Here is an 18,507-nt window from a genome sequence, read left to right as displayed (position 1 = left end):
GGTTCACTTTAATGGCACACAGTCATTAAAGTCACTCTCCTTGATTTTGATTGTTCTGCCCTCCTTTCTCTTTTCCCCTTCTCCGCATATGTTCCCTCACAACAGGAACTGTAGTGTTTTGCTGTGGAAAAATACTTTTTCAAGAGCCCCTGGATGATATTTCCAGTCACATTTTTGCCACATCATTTTGTCTCCAGCTGCCAGAAGAAATTTGAAATGCATCATAGTCACTACTCAAACTGATAACATGTGAGCGGGCCAGAAGAAATTGTTTATAAAATTTCTGACACAGTATGTCTTGTAATGCTGCTCTGTGTCATGTTCCATAGTTTTATGTCCTAATCTGACATTATGAGATTACATAATGGATTCGATCTTTGAACAAGTATTCCTTTGAAATGTTTGACAGAGTTATGGCACTTCAGGTATTATTTCTTATTATGGACAGATAGGTCAAATCTGCAAACAATTTAATGGCCATACATCGCTACCCTTGTCAAATCAATTCTCCTAGCAAATGTGCTATCGGCAGTAGGAACATTTAGAAGCCTAATCCTTCAAGGTGCTAAGCTTACCCGTCCTCTTGGCTCCAAGTGGAGGTGAAGGCTCTCAGCACCTCACTAGAGTAGGGCTCCAATTAGTCTGCTTTTATAGTGATGTCAAATGCAGGGACTTCCTGTACGTATAGGGTTCAAACTACGCTTTAGATTTACTTCACTGAAACCTGAGAAGATGCTGTACAACTGTGGATTAAAATGGCTCCATATGCTTCTTGGCTCCAGTATGTGCTGAGGATTTCTTTTTTTCTCTCTCTCAGCTGAGAATTCTGCTTTCAGTTCTGCTGAGCTTAAGAAAAATGTGGTGTTCTCATTAACACTTTAACCCTGCTCCCAAATAAATTACCTCACACCACCATTTAGCTTAGCAGCAGCAGGCAAATTGAAAGGATTTGAGGTGTCAAAAGGGGACCAAACTTGACCTCTGAATACTAGGAAAGAAGTATTTCCTTGTTTAAAGAATTGGAGGAAAGAACGGTGCCTGAAATGCACACAGCCTCGTGAAGCAAACACCGATATGATTAATACCTCAAAGAGGTTGTCCAAAGAAGTCTTGAAAGATCTGCTAGCTTCCTTTGTTAAAGCACCGACCTTTTGCATGTGTGCATTAGCTGAAGTGCTATCAGCAAGGGAATAGCATCACTTTCCCATTTTATATATCTTGCTGTGTAATTTTAGGGGATTTCCTTTTTAACTCATCCAAACTGACAGAAGTGTTAATGAAGGAAAGAAAGATCGCACGCAGAGCCAGATGCAGGACCTGTAAGATTTCCGGGGCATTTCTTTTGCTTTTTTAAGGCATCAAGGCAAAAGCAGCTGTCATTTCAGGGCACTGTACCAATGCCACATCCCTGTTTCTCCCCAAAGCTGCCACTTTTACACCTCCTCCCTGCAGACATGTCACACACAAGCTTTGCAATAGATGAACAAGCGAACAACTCCCTGTCAGAGTGACAGCCGTAACACAGAGGGACAAGAGGTGCTGTAACAGACATGCGGCACTGTCACCCCCTCTCTGCTCAGTGTACAGCCAGAAGACAGCACACCAATGGAGCAGTGAATGCGAATGGCAGCAGATTTCACCAGACCCTGGAAGCACATCCTGGCCCCATCTCCCCGCTGCTTATCCAACACCCTTGGACATGTTTCCCTGCTAAACATTTCAGATATGCAATCTGAAGGGCTGAGGGAGAAGGAGACAGGGTCATGACCACGAAGTCTGAGAGGGAATGTGTGCGCCTGGGAGGCTGTGGGCGGTGCAGTATGTTCCCTCAAGCCTCATGCAGGTGCACTGAATAAATCAGCCCCAGATTGCTTTAAAGTATGCATGAACATTTTTGTAGCCACAGGAGCATGTTGTGAGGGTGTCTGGGAATGAAAGGAGGGTCAGCACTGGCTCTGTATCATTATGAAAGATAAGCAATCTAGATCAGGGAGTACGTGCTGGTTGTTGGGAGACTCAGATAGTCCTGGAGCACCAGCTGAAAAAGGAGGATGAGCAGAATGCAGCTCTGGTATTGGACCTTGTTCTGAAGCCAGAGTTGAAGGTGATAAGACCTCTGAATACAGTGGCTGCAAATGATTTTTTTCTGACTCTGTAGGGCCCTGCTGTGAAGAGCCCTGGAGTCATGGCTTTTTAAAAAAGAAAAAAAGGACTTTTTAATTGGCAGAGATTAAATAAATTCCATGTCCTAATGCTGATTGTTTAAATATGTTGTTTTTGTTGTTGTTGTTGTTGTTGTTGTTTTGTTGTGTTTTTTTTTTTTTCAGAAGCTACTAAAATAAATGTTGTAAACAGGTGGTTTTAAATATTTCTTCACAGTAACATGGTGTCTCTGCTTGCTCAGAAGGCATTTGTGTTCATAGAAGAGCAAAATCAATATGCACCTATTCAATATAAATATTCCAATATAAAGTTCATTCTATATTAAGAGACTCCTCAAGAAGCAGCATTTAGTTGTAGTACTGCATAATGTTAAGTAGTGATGGCAAAACTGATGTTAACATCAAATGAGAATGAATAAGAAGCTGATAGTGGGAAAATACCTCTCGTAGCACATACATTAAATTATATTTATCTAGTTCTTCCCTTATATTTCTTCTTTCCCTTATATTTCTTCTGAAGTTCATCGTATTTTCTTCTTGCCATTCCAGTTTATCGCAACAGTATGAATTCCTACTACATTGACTGAACCTGTGTATAAATGTGCATGCACACACATAACATTCTTAAGGTGATTTGAACAGATTTGGCTTTTGAACAGGTATTTTAGGAGTGCTCAGTAACTCTCAATGAAGGCACATTGTAAAAACAAGGGACGTGTTTTATTAAATCTTTCCTTCTGCATTAAATAATTCTGGTTTCTTTTAGGAAGTGCACAAGAAGGGACATTTTGACAATGAATGTAGTGAAATTACAGCACTTTGACACTATTTTGAATAAACAGGAAGATATATCATCTTATTTCTGCATTTTTCCTAGAGGTGTTGGCATGGTTAAAATCACCTCATATTTGCCATTACAAGACTGTGGTCTGACATGTTTATTGTTCTCTGAATTTTTAATCAGAACAGCTGAGATTTGCTGTGACTCACAATGATTTTTTAATCAAATAAAAATGTTTGACTATTCCTGATAATGAGTTGACAGAAAAATAGGTTGATTTGTTCCTGTTAAAAAAATAAAATAAGCAGATGTTGAAAAAACTTTTCCATGCATTGGCACAGGAAAGTTGTCAGGATACTTGTTCTGCTGCTCAGGGCCTGTCTGATCCTATTCTTGGGGAAAAATCTACCACATTCAACAAGGTCTCCAGCAAAAGCATTGTATGAAATAAATAAATAAATAAATAAATAAATCCAGAATAAAACACTGAAGTAATTCAGCTTCTGTGAGTTTACAGATTCAGTCATGTTTAGCAGTCATGTAGATGCCACTAGAGGTAGTGTCTGCATCTTGGCAAAAGCATCGTCTCGGTGAAGCTGCAGTGACCATGCAGCTGCTGCCCTTCTCCTCTGTTTAGCACTCTGCTGCTCAACAGGTTAGTAACATGCGTTTTGCACCCTTTCCTAAATCAGTGGCTGTTAGGAATTGCTAAGGCAAAATATTGTCAATGCATCTTCACTTTATCTGCATTTTTATCCGGAAGATATACATGATTTTTAAAAGCATCAGTTAATAAATATATGCATTTGTTATCAGGGATTTTTAATTTTTATTCACAAAGCTCAGGAACGTGATATCAAATTATATATGGTTTAATCCTGTAAAAATAACATTCAGAATTGTTTATGTGTATCTTCAACTAGCAGAGCACTGTAGTGTGTGCTTAATTTTAGACATATAAGCAAATTCCATGGAAGTTAAATTAAATAAAGTATACTTTGAATGTTTTTCCAAATACGTATACATATCCAACAAGTATCTCAATCAAGTTTACTTGCAACACTTTAAATATAAACAAAGCAATTACTCTCAAGTTATACTCACAGGTACCACTTCTGCGCTTGCAAGATATGTACTATGGGCTGGAGAAAACTGTTGTAGGCTGATATTCTCTACAGATTACACAACCAGATCAGATTTTTGGCCATACAAATACGAGTCCTAAGCCTATGCTGGCTGTAAATGAGAAACAATTTAGTAAGTGAACACTTTTCCTCTCACAAATAACCAGAAGCACCACAGATCTATTCAATAAAGCTGAGCCAGGTCTTAAAACTTTATCTTTTTTCTTTGTATGATCTACTGACTGCTATCAGTTTAATATGCTATCTTTGATCACATAAAAATATATGATTAAGAACCCCGGTGGCTTTGTCTGTATCAGTGCTAATATATCCATTTACAAAGGCTATTGTCTGAGCTCCTGAAAGAAAGATATCAATAAGGGTTTAATTTATTGGATAAGTAGCCACGTTTCTTAGAGAAATACGGAATTGCATGTATACCCTTGAGAGAATTTCTTAAGAAATTCATGACCAAGAAGTTTGCCTCCTAAATTTCTAGCTGGCTCAAGCAGTGAAGAACTAAGAGAGAGTCGAAGGCTCGGAGCTGATGGTGGGAGGGAACCACTGGTTGTAGCCTCGTGCTCAGATCAGGTCTATTGCCATCTCCAAACCAGGCCAGCCAGAGCGTTGTATAGCCAAGTCTCAAAAACCTACAAGGCTGAAGGTTTGAAAGGCTCCCTCGCCAACCTGCTCCAGCACTGTGCTGCCTCCAGGGGCATCGCAGCAGTACTGGTTGGTGTTCAACATCATGCTCAGCAGGAGCCAAAGACCCACGGAGGTCGTTGCAGGTGACTTAGTGGAGGTTTGTAACTTATTTATATTAGAATTTTCTGCCCCCTCCCAAAGAGAAATAGTAAACTAGAGACCAGGTATAGGCTGGCTTGTCATTTTTGTTGAGTTCATTTTGTCTTATCTGAGACTTTCACTTACTAGCGGAGGTCTCCCAAAAGTGAAAAAGTTTGCCACAGAAGCAAATTTGGACACTGTAGTTTGAGTGGGGTAGGACCGATGAGTCTCGCTTGTATTAGAGGGTCACACTAAAGAACCTCTGCAGCTTCATCCAGCAGCTCCTGGCGAGAGATTAAGCAAGCCACATGATCTAGCTAGAAGTCTGTTGTGATCCTGAAGATCTTGGAAATGTAAGCAATACATTCAAATGTAATGTTGGAAGCAGGTTGTTGCTTGCAAGCTCATTCCAGCCTGCAAGCTTGCTGCAGCTTGTGAATTTAATTTTAGCTCTGGAACTTGCTCCAGTTTTGAAGGATTACAGAAATCCTGAAAGAAGCCAGATTTCTCACATGCACCAAGAATAGCATGTTTTCTTAACAATTAAGCCCCCTCCTCCCCCCTTAAAAAAGGAGTGTGCTCCCAACACCAAGTTTTTGAACAGGGTTCTCCCACCTGTCAAACACATGCTGGGCCACCTGGCCATTGCTATGCTATTTGATAGCAATTATTCCTCCCTCCTTTCTTCCCAGCAGCTCCAGCTTTGCTACAAGGATTTAATTAGTGAGCTTTTCCCAGCCCCAGAAACAAGGAGACGCAAAGAAGACCAGGAGCCAAAGTTGTTTGGTGCTGCATTTTGTATTGTGTCCTGCTTTGCTTTGTCTCTGCCACCCGCATCATCAATAAAACAATAAGACTATTTTAAAAGTTAGAGCAGCATTTGTTTGACTAACAGCCTGCTCCTTGCAAAGTATTTGTATTTGAGCTTATTGAACATTCATTATGTATTAGACACTCTGCCCTGTAAAATTGATCCAGGAGAGGCACACCATACCAGGATTTGCCTCGCCTGCAAACAGCAGCTCAGGCTGTCATCCCCAAAGGCAGAGAGCGCAGCCCAAATCCTGCCATACCCAAAGCAGCAGGACAAGGCAACAGGGCAGCGGGCTTGCCCACGTGTTGAAATTGAGGAGGGGGTGCTGAGACTGACCCACCAGCAGCTGGGCTTTAAGGCTTGAAATAACCCTGTGTCCCTTAGACAGGGGCTGGCAAAGGCAAAAAGTGTCTTTTTTTGCAAATGAGCCATTGCACATGGCTCATGGGCAATGCCAGACTATTCATAGAAACACAGAAAATACACGTATAGAGAGATAAAATTAAAAATTAAAAAAATAAAATTTAAAATAAAATTTAAAAAGAAAAAAAATGATATTGTCATGTAATCAAGGAATATATTGCTTTAGTTTCCACATTCAAGCAGATAACACAGCAAAAGCTTTCTGAGGCAGCCTACCAGTAAGAGCACAATAATAGCTCTTTTCCTGACCATTAATTCACACATCATGCAATCAGTCAAATGAATCTGTCCTCCTTTGCAGCTCTTGTGGAGATTGCTGTCCTCTCAGCTCCAATGAAAGGGACCCCGACTCAGTAGCCTGTGTCTTCCTTTAATTAGAGCCAGTGATGGCCCACGGACAGGATCATTTTGCCAACAGCCATATATCACACGGCCGTCGCTCCCTGGCACCAGCAGATTGCTGTCTATAAACACAGCATCTTTGATATGGAGGCAGCGAGCATGGGAACACCCTGCAAGGCCACAAAGAGAGCTCTTCTAGACCTCCTCTCTGAGGCTGTCCCACACTGTCTGGCTGGGTTTTCCTGTGATCCCAAGCTTTAATTTTGATCCCATATTAGAGCTGAAAGTGGCCTGTCAGCCTTGAACGAGCCCTTTGAAAATGCCTGTGTAGGCAGTCTCATCTCAGCGCTGAGCTTAACTGCTCCAGAGCAATCTGCATTTTAAGGAGAAACAGCTTTGTCAGTCCATCAACTTTCCTCTGTTGCTGCTGCTGCATATTTTATGTCACCACCATAATACAAAATGAATATTCCATATTGCAAAATTAATACTGGAAATATTTCCTGTGCATTTTATGGAATTATCTGTGCTTAGCTTTCTCATGATTGTCTTACTTTCCTCTCTAGAGAATTAATAGGATTATTATCAAGGGCAAACAAGCCTGGAATTAATCTGATTTAATGTTTAATTATTACTTATGATGATTTTTAGATTACATACCAGCATTGTAGACTGCCATTTTACAAGCCAGAACAGAGAGATGCATGGTATTCTGGGGCACTGGGATTACTTTGAGACCTCGTCAGTGATGTTTTTCGGCAGCAGCATCAGAGACTGCGTGGGGTGAGGCTTAGTGCAAATTGCTGTTCTCTAATCAAGAGAGCAGGAACAGCGCTTGGACAGGAAGCTGAAAAAATAATAAAAATTTTAAAGCTGAACTGAGAGCCACCACTTGGATAATTTAGTATCAAGCACAGCTCAGGTCTCACAGCCTTCTCTGGCAGCAGCTGTTGTCTGGGAGGTTGCACCGAGCAACTGCTAGGGAAAGAAAGAAGAAAGAACCTGAAATAATATTGCTGCACGTGCGTTCATTATCACCTATGTAAATGGAATGGAGAATTTCTGTGGCTTCTTTTGAAGACTGATAGGGTTGTGGGTTTGGGTTTTGGTGGTGGTGGTGGTTTTTGTTTTTGTTTTCATTTGTGTGTACCTGAGTCTGCCTTCTGTGGTGAAATCCTAAACAATACAGATGAAATTTTGGCCTCCCTGAAGTTCATGGAAAATATCCAATTGGTTTCAAGGACAGGGAGGCAGTAAGAGGCTGATTTTCACCTACTCTTTGCTGTCTGAGAAGCCAAGTATTGAGCAGGACGGGTGTTTCAGTACCCACAAGAAGAATTTAAACTTCCAGGGGGCACCTTCCTCTCAGTCAAGGAGCAAAAGCAGGCACCTGTCCGTGCTAAAAGTCCCGTGGCAGCGGGACCTGCACCATCCCCGCTGCCTGCCTTGCTCTGCAGCGGCACATTTAGGAACAGGTTGTGCCGAGGAGCTCTGCGTCAGGGCGAGCCAGAGCCACAGCGGCATGCGGGAGGGCTGAGCTCTGCTGGGGATGTCCTGAAGATCTTCAGTGCAGGGGTTTTATGCAGGCCCTGGGGTAGCACTGTCTACAGCGGGGTTTGTGGTCTGCATTACTGCAGAACGGGGTGGGAGCGGGAGCTGTGTCCTCAGGTCTAGCAGGATTGGAAATACTCTGTTTCTACTCCCTTTACCCAGAAGAAAGAATTGCTCTTATATTTCTCTTTTTCTCTTATTCATGTTTTTTAACTTGAAGAGTGATGGAGCTAAGCAATGGAGCTAAAGGGTGACTAAACACTGAATGCAAATTTTTTAATTTAAAATAGGACTTATCACCTCCCAGCAAGTTCCAGACAAATTGTACCTAAAAACTCCTTATTAAGCATTGTTCATTGTTGTTCACCTTTGAAATTTAGTTTACATAAAGATTTAGGGGTAGGGCCAAATAATTACATGGCAGGATAATCTGTTCTGCTTATATATGGTTATAATCATTTAAAAAATCTATCCATGGAGTAGTTCAGGAACAAATATTCCTCAGCAGCTATTTTGGGTCAACTCAATGCATAGTCTATTAGAGGTATTACTTCTGCTGCAGAGTAATGAATCATATTTGCAGTCAGGAAGTCACTTGTGTAATTGTCACTAAATATAATGAATACAGTGCTATTTAAAGGGTTTCGGGACCGCCTGATGTTATGGAAGGTGCTATTTCTCTGGAGCAGGAGGGTAGAAGCCCGATATCCCAGCTGCCTTCAGTTCTTGTAATGAAAGAAAGGGCACTGCCAGGATTTGTGCTGTCACACTTGGAATTCCTAGGAAAAGTTAAAAAAGGGCTTCTTAATTTGGAAAATTTAGTTCTCAACTGCTTATAAAAGTATAGCAGAATTCCTCTGTGCATTAAAGCCTAGCTTATTAGTTTAAAAATCGTTCCTTTTGATTATTTATTCTGAGGCCTGTGTTAACAGCTCTAAAACCCACATTGCAAATCAAAGCAGAGACTCTGAAAATACTCTGATTGTGGCAGACAAATTCCCTGGTGCTTCATTTGACAAAAAGATGGATTAGAACAAGCTCTGGAGTGTTATTATTACCACCTCCATGAAAGATTGTTTCTTTTATTTGTATTAATTAGTGATTAGTGCTTTATATGACTTCAGCTCTATCAGATGTTTTGAACGAGATGTATTGCTTTCCATAGTTTCCTATCTGAAGGGAACCCTGACAGAAAAGCAGTGTCTCAGCCCACGGAGCACAAGGAAGCTATTCGGGCGGCCACACACTGCACCTAGGGACTGACGTGTAAGTGGAGAGTCTCCGTGTCACGGCAGAAAGCCCAGCCAAAGTCCTCTGAGGGGAAGCAAAGCAAAGGGCAGCACTTGGCCTCTCCACCATCTTACTGATCCCAGGTTTAGCCTGAGGAGTTCTCAAAATGGAAAAACCCAAGGCAGGTTGCTAAGAGTTAGGACCGCACTTCAGCATCCCATCTGAGAAGAAAAAAGAGTCTTCCTGAGATTCACGTCTGATTTCATGCCTTTTGTGCATAAAAAGGACCACATCATCTTGCATGTGACGAAGCAGGGCAGTTGTTTAAGGTACCACTTAACATGAGACCGATATTTTGTCAGGTGGCTGTACGAAAGTCAGTGGTGTGCCATTTCTGGCCCAGTTTTGTTACAAGGGTAGTTTTAAAATAGCCCATTGTACGTCATCAGCTGATCTGTCATTTTCCATAATTCATGAGCACTGGGGCAAGATTAGACAGTAGAGTCTTGGGCGAGAATTCATTAATTTCCTCCATGTTTTTAGAAATGTCAGAGGTGTAAAGCTGAGAATAATAAAAGTCGAACTCCCTAGATATATCTACTGTGTTAGGGAGAATATTACTCTGAGCATCCCTGATAGTACACAGTGTCTTAGTGTGCATGTGTCTTTAATTGGTATGCAAGGAGTTTATCTGCTTTACTGCCTGCACTTATCAGAAAAGATATAAAATGGGATGGTGATAATGGCTGCCTTCAAAGAAAAAGATATGTTCTTTCAAGGGTGTAAGTGCAATAAATCTTTCTAGTTTAAGGGCTCACTGGAAGCAGAAGGATTCTGTTCTGCTGACAACTGAATGTGTGGAACTTTCCCAGGGGAAAACAAATCATGTTTCTCTATTCAAAATATAGTAAAAAGTCACTGAAATGCAGTACTCCAGGATGTATATTACAATATTTCCTATTGACTCCTTTTTCAATTAAGACACACTTGCATACTAAAATGTTTCTCAGATGATTAATATAAGGTATCTGGCACTGAACACACTTAGAATACACTTGTGAATGGTTCCCACAGTAATCTGCAGTTCAAATTAAAAAAAAAAAAAAAAAAAAAAAAACTTTAGGTCTTTCTGTTTGTTTGTTTGTTTGTTTTGTTGATGTTTGTTTAACTGTAAGATAGGAATTAATTTGACTGGAATAAAAGAGACAATGCCGAGTTACTTGCTATTCCGGAAACATTCTGTGCATCTATGGAAAGCAGGGTTAATACTACAGGCACCTACGGGGTCTTTTGTGAATTGAAAAGAAATCAGTGCATTTACTGTAGAAAACCCCACATTATTCATAAGAATCAAACATTGTGCCTGACTGTTATGGAGAAACAAAAAAGACAAGGGTATTTTAAATTGATCTGTCAGGATGGTGCTTGCCAGTGCTCACTTTGTTCATGCAGCCAACAACTGATGTTAGCATGAATTTAAATAATCCCTCTTGCTTTGAATAATGACCACGAAAGTTGAGTAATGGTACCTAACAATTTTGCTAACTTTTGAGGAGCTGTCTCTTATCTGAGACTGTTTGCTCCTCATCTCCCCCACCCCTAATTGCAGTGAGGTGCTCCACACAGCCCATGACTAAACATAATACAATTTGATTTGTGTTGCAGTGTTCTCCAAAGAACAAATCTGTAAAATTACAACATGTGAAAGCTTAACACAATGATATAAAATGGCAGTGGCATGGTTCATATCTTAAACTGACAGACTGATGGTGATTATTGCAAGGACAATGCCCTGCATATGTCAAACGATTTGCAAATAATTTATGTCACCTTATCCTCCATTATTGTTTTTGCAGAGGACATAAACTGTGTCACTAATATTAAACTGTCGGCAAAAAAAAGCCTACCTCAGCTTTTTCCTAGCTGAGAATGCAAAGACATCTGCACAGAGACAAACATGCATATGGCCATCATTTGTCCAACATCTTACACATTGTGAAGGTTTTTTACTTGAAATGCCAACCTATGTGGCAGATGATGTATGTGTTTCTTCAGTCCTGTGATTACCAGCACAGAGCTGCTCTGCAGTGCTCTTCACCTCATCAGTTCCACAAGCTGCACTCCAAGGTGTGTGAAACATTTGCAGGAAGATGGCATCTGACATGCAGCAAGGCAAAAGCATTCTGGTGTGAATATTTGACTCCAGATTTTGTTCAAATCAGGGTCAGATTCTGACCTGGAGAAATTAGTGTGGGTAGAGATTTAGCACTACAAAATAGCAATTTGAAAACTGGAATGAATATATTTTAAAGATTGGAAAGCAAAGGAAAGTGGTGCTGTCTCCTGGGTGACTCCCAAGGGGCTGCAACGGAGAGGGGAAGGGGGAAGTCTTTATGAATGACCTGGGTTTTATTCATTTGGAAATAAGCAGAGGACAAAGCACTCTTGGTTATTTCTATTTGTTAAGTTGCATCATCTCAACTGCTGGGTTCTTTGTTTAGGTTTTGATGGTTCATTTATTACTACCAAGAAACGCCTTTGAAGGGTTATTTTCAGAGGCTGTTGTGGTTAAAAGAGAAGCAAAGAATGCAGTGCGATGGCTGGAGTGTGGAGCTGGAAAGCCAGCCTCAAGCCTCCTGGTCTAGATTTTGCCCTGCTCACATTTGGGACAAATTAATTGCAACTGCTGTGGCTTGACTCAACTCTTCTGTCGGACAGGTTTGTAGATCTGACTCATCCACTTGGATAAGTTTGCCAAATATTTCGTAATCTTTGGCTAGAAATCACTCGTTTGATTGCAGACCAGTGACGTTTCAAATGTGTCGTGTGGTGATGCATCAAACAACTTCTGCTGGCTTCAGCACAAGTGATGGCTCCAGCTCACTGTGGTGAGGAGCACAACATACAGAGAAACTCACTGATCTGATTTAAGGATTGAAAGGTAACTCCGGTCTCTTATTGCTACCAGTTTTTCCTCTTTTGAAAGCCTCATTTAAGCATTTCACACTTTTAACCCCCTCAGGAGTGAGGAATCTGCTCCTTGCCCTTCCAAGCTTTTCTCAGCCTGCTTCTCAGTAAATCACATTTTATGACTACATTGATCATTTTTATTATCATAATACAAGAATGCCAAAGAAATTTGAGAGAGATGCATTATCCAAATGAGTTTTAATCTTACTTCCCATTATTTTGCAGTGGTGAATTTTGTCCAAAAAAAAAAAAAATTACTTTATTATTGCAATTTTTTATGATCCGTAAGTTAGAAAAGCAGATTTTAGGTATTATAGTCTAAAAAAATACACCATGTAGCTGATTTGCTTTGTAAGCCCTCTGTTTCCTGTGGAACCAGCATTTGGAGTCACTATCACAGAAGGTGATAGGGTTGTAGGATGCTTCTTAGTCTGAACAAAGCCTAGAAAGCATGCTGGCTTCTCTGTTTCCTCTAAGGTGATTTTACTGGTGTGAGGAATCTCGTTCAGTGCAGACTGGGTGATGGGATCCACAGACCTAAGCTGCTCTTCCCAATACAGGAAGACCAGGAAGCAGCACCAAAGGTGGGGGGGGGTCTCCCAGACAGGAGCTGTGAGGAAGGAGCAGCAGGACGGTGCCAGGAACATGCACCGAACCAAATGGAAGCTCCTCCTTTGAAACAGGAATGCAGGAGCTGTCCTGTGTGTGTCAAAAGTGTTTCCATCAGATGTCAGGCAGCATTACAGCAGTGTGTTTCGACATAGTAGAAAGACCTTTGCACTCATACGTGCACGTGGTACAAAAACTAACAGATCTAGCCTAGCGCTGGTGATCTTCACATACATGTGCATGAAACTACCTGCTTTTTACAAAACATTATAGCCTATGACAGAATATGCTGGGGATAAATTTATTTAAGTAGATAAAAGTGTACCCTTCCCATAATGCTCCCAAACTAATGATCTTCATCAACTGGTTCCTTAAACATGCCACAACACAGACTTAAGCTGCAATTGAAAGAGATCTCGGTGATAGTCTGTAATCTTAGCTATACACTTCTTGGCTAGGAGGCATCATAGATCAAGATACTGCTCACTTCTGGGGGAAAGAGCCAACAGGAACTGCAGAGGAATTTTTAGAGAGGAATTTAGGGGAAACAAGGTAGAATCAGGAGTGTACCTAAAGGGAAGTTTGTATTGTCTTCACAAGAAAAGAAAGTGGAAGCTCTTAGCCTAACAGATGGCTAACATCTGAAAAATGAGAGGTAATTTTCACAGAATAATCTCAGGTGATAATCCTGGGCGTCAATGACAAAACTGTTGATCACAAGAGTGAGAGAATGGTGTGACCAGGAATAGATAGCTTCAAAGTCAAGAAAACCTGGCCAAAATTTTACTTTGTAACTAAAAGAAGAGAGAGAAGAGATGCCACTATCCATGAGAGGATGACAGAGATAGCCTGAGATGTATGACAAAGGAGGTGGACCTGCTGCTGAAATATTTTTTTTCAGGAAGAAGTGCTAGAAAGCATAAAGTGTTTCTGAGAGAACTTCCCTCCCTACAGTACCTGCACCAAGGCTCATTCAGATGCCCTCTGATGGCTGCCTGCTTGCCCTAGGAAGATGATCTGTTCGCCAAGCCCTTAGCTGCTGCTCTTACTTGCTATGGTGGAGCATTCTTTTCATTCATGTTTCAAATCCTTGTCACTGAACTGGAGTCACTAAACCTAGAAGAATGACGATTTGAGCAGCATTTGTAGAGGTGGCCATCATGTCCCACACCCTGGAGATCTCTAAATTTCTTCTCAAATGCAAAATAAACTCAGGTAAAAAATAATAATAGTAATAATAAAATTATATGAGAGGGTATTCATGTGAGGCAAAGCTTTCTTAAAAAAAAAAAAAAAAATTAGCAAACACGAATACTGTCAACGTTAAGCCAAATAGGAAAGGCAAGAATGAGTTGATGCCAGCCTCTCATGTCAGCTCACGGTTTTAAGTCAGCCTTTGTGCATGCTGACTTGGTAGATGGCAGTAATTTTGGCTGCCACAGAGGTCAGCAGGAGCAGCCAGCTTGTATGGACAATGGGAAGCTCTTCTCCTAAACCAGCACCACATTTGAAGTCTGCAGCAGTAGACCAGAAAGTTCAATGCTCTCTGTGCAGAAAGCCTACGTCTTCTTTCCAGAAAATGCATTCGATGGAGCCAAAAAGGGGCCTTTAAAACATGTGGGCTTTTTTTATTATTATTATTTTTTTTTTTTCTTTAAGCCACAACAAACAAAATAGAAACCAAAGTTACTGTTCACTTTCAATGGTAGCTTGTCTCTACTGGCCTGAGTTCCTCAACCACATTTGAAGCTGAGTAAGTTTTTACATGTTTTCTATGAGCCAAGAATACAGAGTTTCTATGGACAGCTAAATGGTCAGCTCCTCAGCTCCCTGCAATGGTCTCGCAGGAAGACAATGTGGCATGAAATGGTGGTTTATGGCTATAATAGCACACAGAGACCTCATTTCAGTGTATCCAGTGTAGGCCAACCCTTTTTTTATTTACATGTGAAATACTCCTGATCAGGTGGCTAGATTTATATATATATATGTATATATATATTTTAAATCCAGTAGGTGACTAATGTCCCCAGTACATGGAAACAGTTACCTGGTTATAAGCTTCTACTAATGTTGCTTATTTTGTTTCCTGCACCCTTATTATTGCCTTCACACAATGGTGTTTTGCCAGTCTGGTAGCTGTTCCTATAGCAAAACCTTCCAGCCCAGACAAGCCCTGAGTTAAAGTTATTTCAACATTTCTTTCGAGGTGATTACACAATGGGTCTTGAGCTGCTTGCCAAATGCTACTTTTTGCAAAGTTGGCAATGGGGCGGGAGCCAAGTATTGCAAACCTCTGACGCAGATGAGTGCATGTTAACAGTTAGTGAATGACAGAGGAGAGATCAGCCAGGAAAGTTTCAAACTACATCACAGCAAAGCCTGACTTTGCTAATGCTTTTTACTTCCAACTCCCACTTTTATCCTAAGATCAGATAACGAGTAGCACTTTTTCTTTGTAACAATTCATTAATCAGAGAAATGATCCTTGCTAGTGTTTAGATGTTTTACTTAATTTGGTACTTCTGGCCTGCTGCCCCAGCAGTGCCAAAATTATTATTTCTCACCCAGCAGGTGATAAATAACAACTTCAGTCATGATTAATACCATGAATTTCTTAACCTGACTAATGCAAAAAACTTCAAACCTGCAGAACAAGTGGGTGATAATTGTTGTGAGAGCCATTGGAGCTGCACTCTGCTTGTAAAGAAAGAAAGCCACAGGAAATGAAGCGTTTTCTAGCAGCAAGGCTGATCCTAAGAGGCATCATTAAGTGCAGCTCAGCAGCATTCTCCATGTGCAGAGCTGTGCTAGGCTCTTTTTTCCACTAGACTGAGTTTTAAGTACTTTTAAGAAGCAGGAGATTGCCCGGATATTTTTTTTTCCTTGGGGAGGAGGAGGAGAAATAAAATAAAAGGCAGAGAAAATAGCAGATGTATATCTCATTAACACCACTCAATACTACATTTTTTACTGTCTGATGTATGGAGTGATAAATCCTAGGAATAGCTGCTAAAACTAAAGATCCTTTACCTAATGTCTCTCTGGTAATCCCGTCACATTATAAAATGCAGCGTCAGAGGCTCCCCCGTCCAGGAGAGCTGCCTTCAGAGAGGCACAGGAAAAGCAGGGGCTCAGGAGGAGCTACCAGCTGAAAGCCAAGATCCAGCACTGCGAAGCCTGTGGCTGAAATCCTGGCCACTTTCACATCACGGGCTGTTTTGCCACTGCCTGCAGTGGAGCAGGATGGGACCCACACCCCCAACTGCCAAGATGTCCATTCACTTGTAGATATGTGTGCCTTTATGACTTTGTGTACCATTTTGGCAGAGGGACTCTTGCAGTTCATGGTAGAGCATATTCAGAGGATGTACGTTGGTGCACGGTGGAGCCATGGTGCGGCTGCTTCTGATGTCCCTTTTGTTAGAAATTGAATTTTCGTCTTTATTTTAGGAAACAAGAAGTTCCAGCTGTCTGCTTGCTTCACCCAAAACAGTCTCTGGGAGTTTAGGATTTTTGAGCTTGAAAAGCTATAAAAGAAAATCACCATCCACACTGTCCCTCTCCATGAGACAGACCACAGGCCTTCCTGACCTGATTCCTGCTCCTGGTGCAGTTGTACTTCACTCAGTCAGGGGCAGTCTTCTAGAAAAAGACACAACCCAAGTGTAGAACTCTCAAAGATTGCACGTTCACAGCCTTCTGTTCACAGTCTTCTGGAGGGCTATTAGACTAATAGAAAGCCCTCTTTGCTTTGCCTTGGATGAGGCAAGTCGACTGACTTGCTCAACTCCCTTGTTATAAAGGTTATTAGGTTTGGGGTTTGTTTTTCGTTTTTGTCTTCCACTTTTTATTGCTGCTCATGTTTCAACTTTTCATTCTTTTTCTTGAGCTGTGCACAGCGGTTCAGCAGCAATCAGTGTCCTTTATATGACTGTGATTTCCCCATGTTAAAGCACAGTCTGCAAGCTTGGGTCCTCAGTGTTCGGCTCAGGCTGCTCTGTAGCAATACGCATGCTAGCAATATTACTTAAAGAAGCATCATGATTTCTTGATTTATGAAGAACAACATCCTTTGCCTATGACTTAAATAGCTATCTTCAGCACTGGCACCAAAGCCAAGATTTTTCTTACAGTTTTAAATTTAGATACTGCCTAGAAGGATGTGCAGTCTGAACATGCCATGTGAATAATTATGCTCTTAAGGAAGTCAGAAATAGCCCTTCCCCTTTAAATATTGTTTTACTAATGAAGTTATCAAAGTCGCACTAAAGGAGCAAGGAGAGGGGTGGTTAAACTTTCAGATCTCAGTCTCTGCATGTCCTCTCACTTCAGTATTGAAAACTGCAAGTAATTTGCCTGTCTCCGTATCCCTAAGTGTAGTCTGAGTAGCTGAGATAGATTTACAAAACTTTGCTTGTAATAAAGATCACTATCTTTTGCCAAACCACTTCCACAGCATTTAGTTGTATTTCTAGATGAGATATTCAAAGTGGGTTCATGCATATGGCTACCTCAGTAGTTTTTTTGTTTGTTTGTTTGTTTGTTTCCCTCTGAAGTTAAAAGCTCGCTAGGTGTTACCACACACAATTTGCAAGGACTATCTGTTCAGCATTCAAAGGACTGTATACCACTGCTTGCTCTTCCTCATGGAAACCTGTTCTTGCCAAAATGTAAAAACATGGCTTATTTTAATGCTGGCATTTCAAAGCATTCTCTAAAATTTGGTAGCAAATTGGCTAATGGCCTCTGCAGCCTTAAAAGAGGAGGAACACATGGCCACCTGCACTGCCAAGCTGTATATAAGTTAATGCCTGTGCATAGGTGGCTTTGAAGTCCATCAGGTGAACTACTGGTAGCAGGACTGCCAAAACCACAGAAGCTAAGTTAAAAGCTTCAGTCATAAATGGTGCTCTGAACACAGTAAGAAGTAAATGCCAAATTGAATCACTCTGGATTAAGATACTTCATTTTTCACACAGGATTCCCTACCACCATGGCACTGCTAACTTTAGAGACCATTAGAGAGTAGTATTCTCTCAAAGTAGCGTATATCACAACATGCCATTCTCCCCAAATTAAGAAAATGTATTTTTTCCCCTAAATTGCGTTAATGTAGAAAAGAAAATGCTAAAGGATTGTTTGGGATCTCAGCTACCGCCACTGATAGCAGAAACTGTCACGAAGCAGTCAAGAGCTGATGGGGTTTAATTTGAGAAGATATTCAGACAAAACAGGCTTGTGAAACAGACAGAAATGCAGAACAAGGGAAATTTTCCTCTGTTGGCACGTGATTTGATAGATAGCCAAGCCCCACTTATGCATGGATACTAACCTTAGTTTAACTCCCATACGAATCCTGTATCAAAACGAAGGCAGAAGGCATTCAGCTCCCTATTCCAGTTGAGCTGGCAATGCTGGTCCCCGCAGCATGAGTAAGGAGCAGTGGTTCACGAGCCACAGAGCCAAGAAAGCCCCAGCCAACCCAGGCACACTGCTACTTTCTGCTCAGGTTTTGAGAGGAGGAGATGGCAGCCAAAAATCTCATGACTGTTGCATAACAGTTTGAGCCTTTAAGTGCTTTGACACCGAGAGGTGCAGTCAAAGGAACATGTTTCGTAGGAACAAGGCACAACGGTTCCAACCAGTCAGACTGCTCAAGCAAGTTCCCAGTTGAGCACAAGGACTGGTTTTGGCACCAGCACATTTCTTGGG

General features: G+C 41.2%; 1 long non-coding RNA gene across 2 annotated transcripts in view; it reads right to left on the bottom strand.

Annotated features, from left to right (window-relative positions):
- The window catches only part of LOC118169678, a 114,048-nt gene extending 95,541 nt beyond the window's left edge, over positions 1 to 18,507 (bottom strand). The window contains exons 1-2 of one of the 2 annotated variants that reach the window (XR_004752228.1): positions 18,128 to 18,507; positions 7,093 to 7,279 (exon numbers count right to left, since the gene is read on the bottom strand). This is a non-coding gene — a long non-coding RNA (uncharacterized LOC118169678). The remainder of the gene's footprint in view (positions 1 to 7,092; positions 7,280 to 18,127) is intronic. The other variant, XR_004752227.1, reaches the window with a different exon arrangement.

The sequence above is a fragment of the Oxyura jamaicensis genome, chromosome 7 (genome assembly GCF_011077185.1).
Source record: "Oxyura jamaicensis isolate SHBP4307 breed ruddy duck chromosome 7, BPBGC_Ojam_1.0, whole genome shotgun sequence".
NCBI classification, from domain to species: domain Eukaryota; kingdom Metazoa; phylum Chordata; class Aves; order Anseriformes; family Anatidae; genus Oxyura; species Oxyura jamaicensis.
This window is presented reverse-complemented; position numbering and strand designations above follow the sequence as displayed.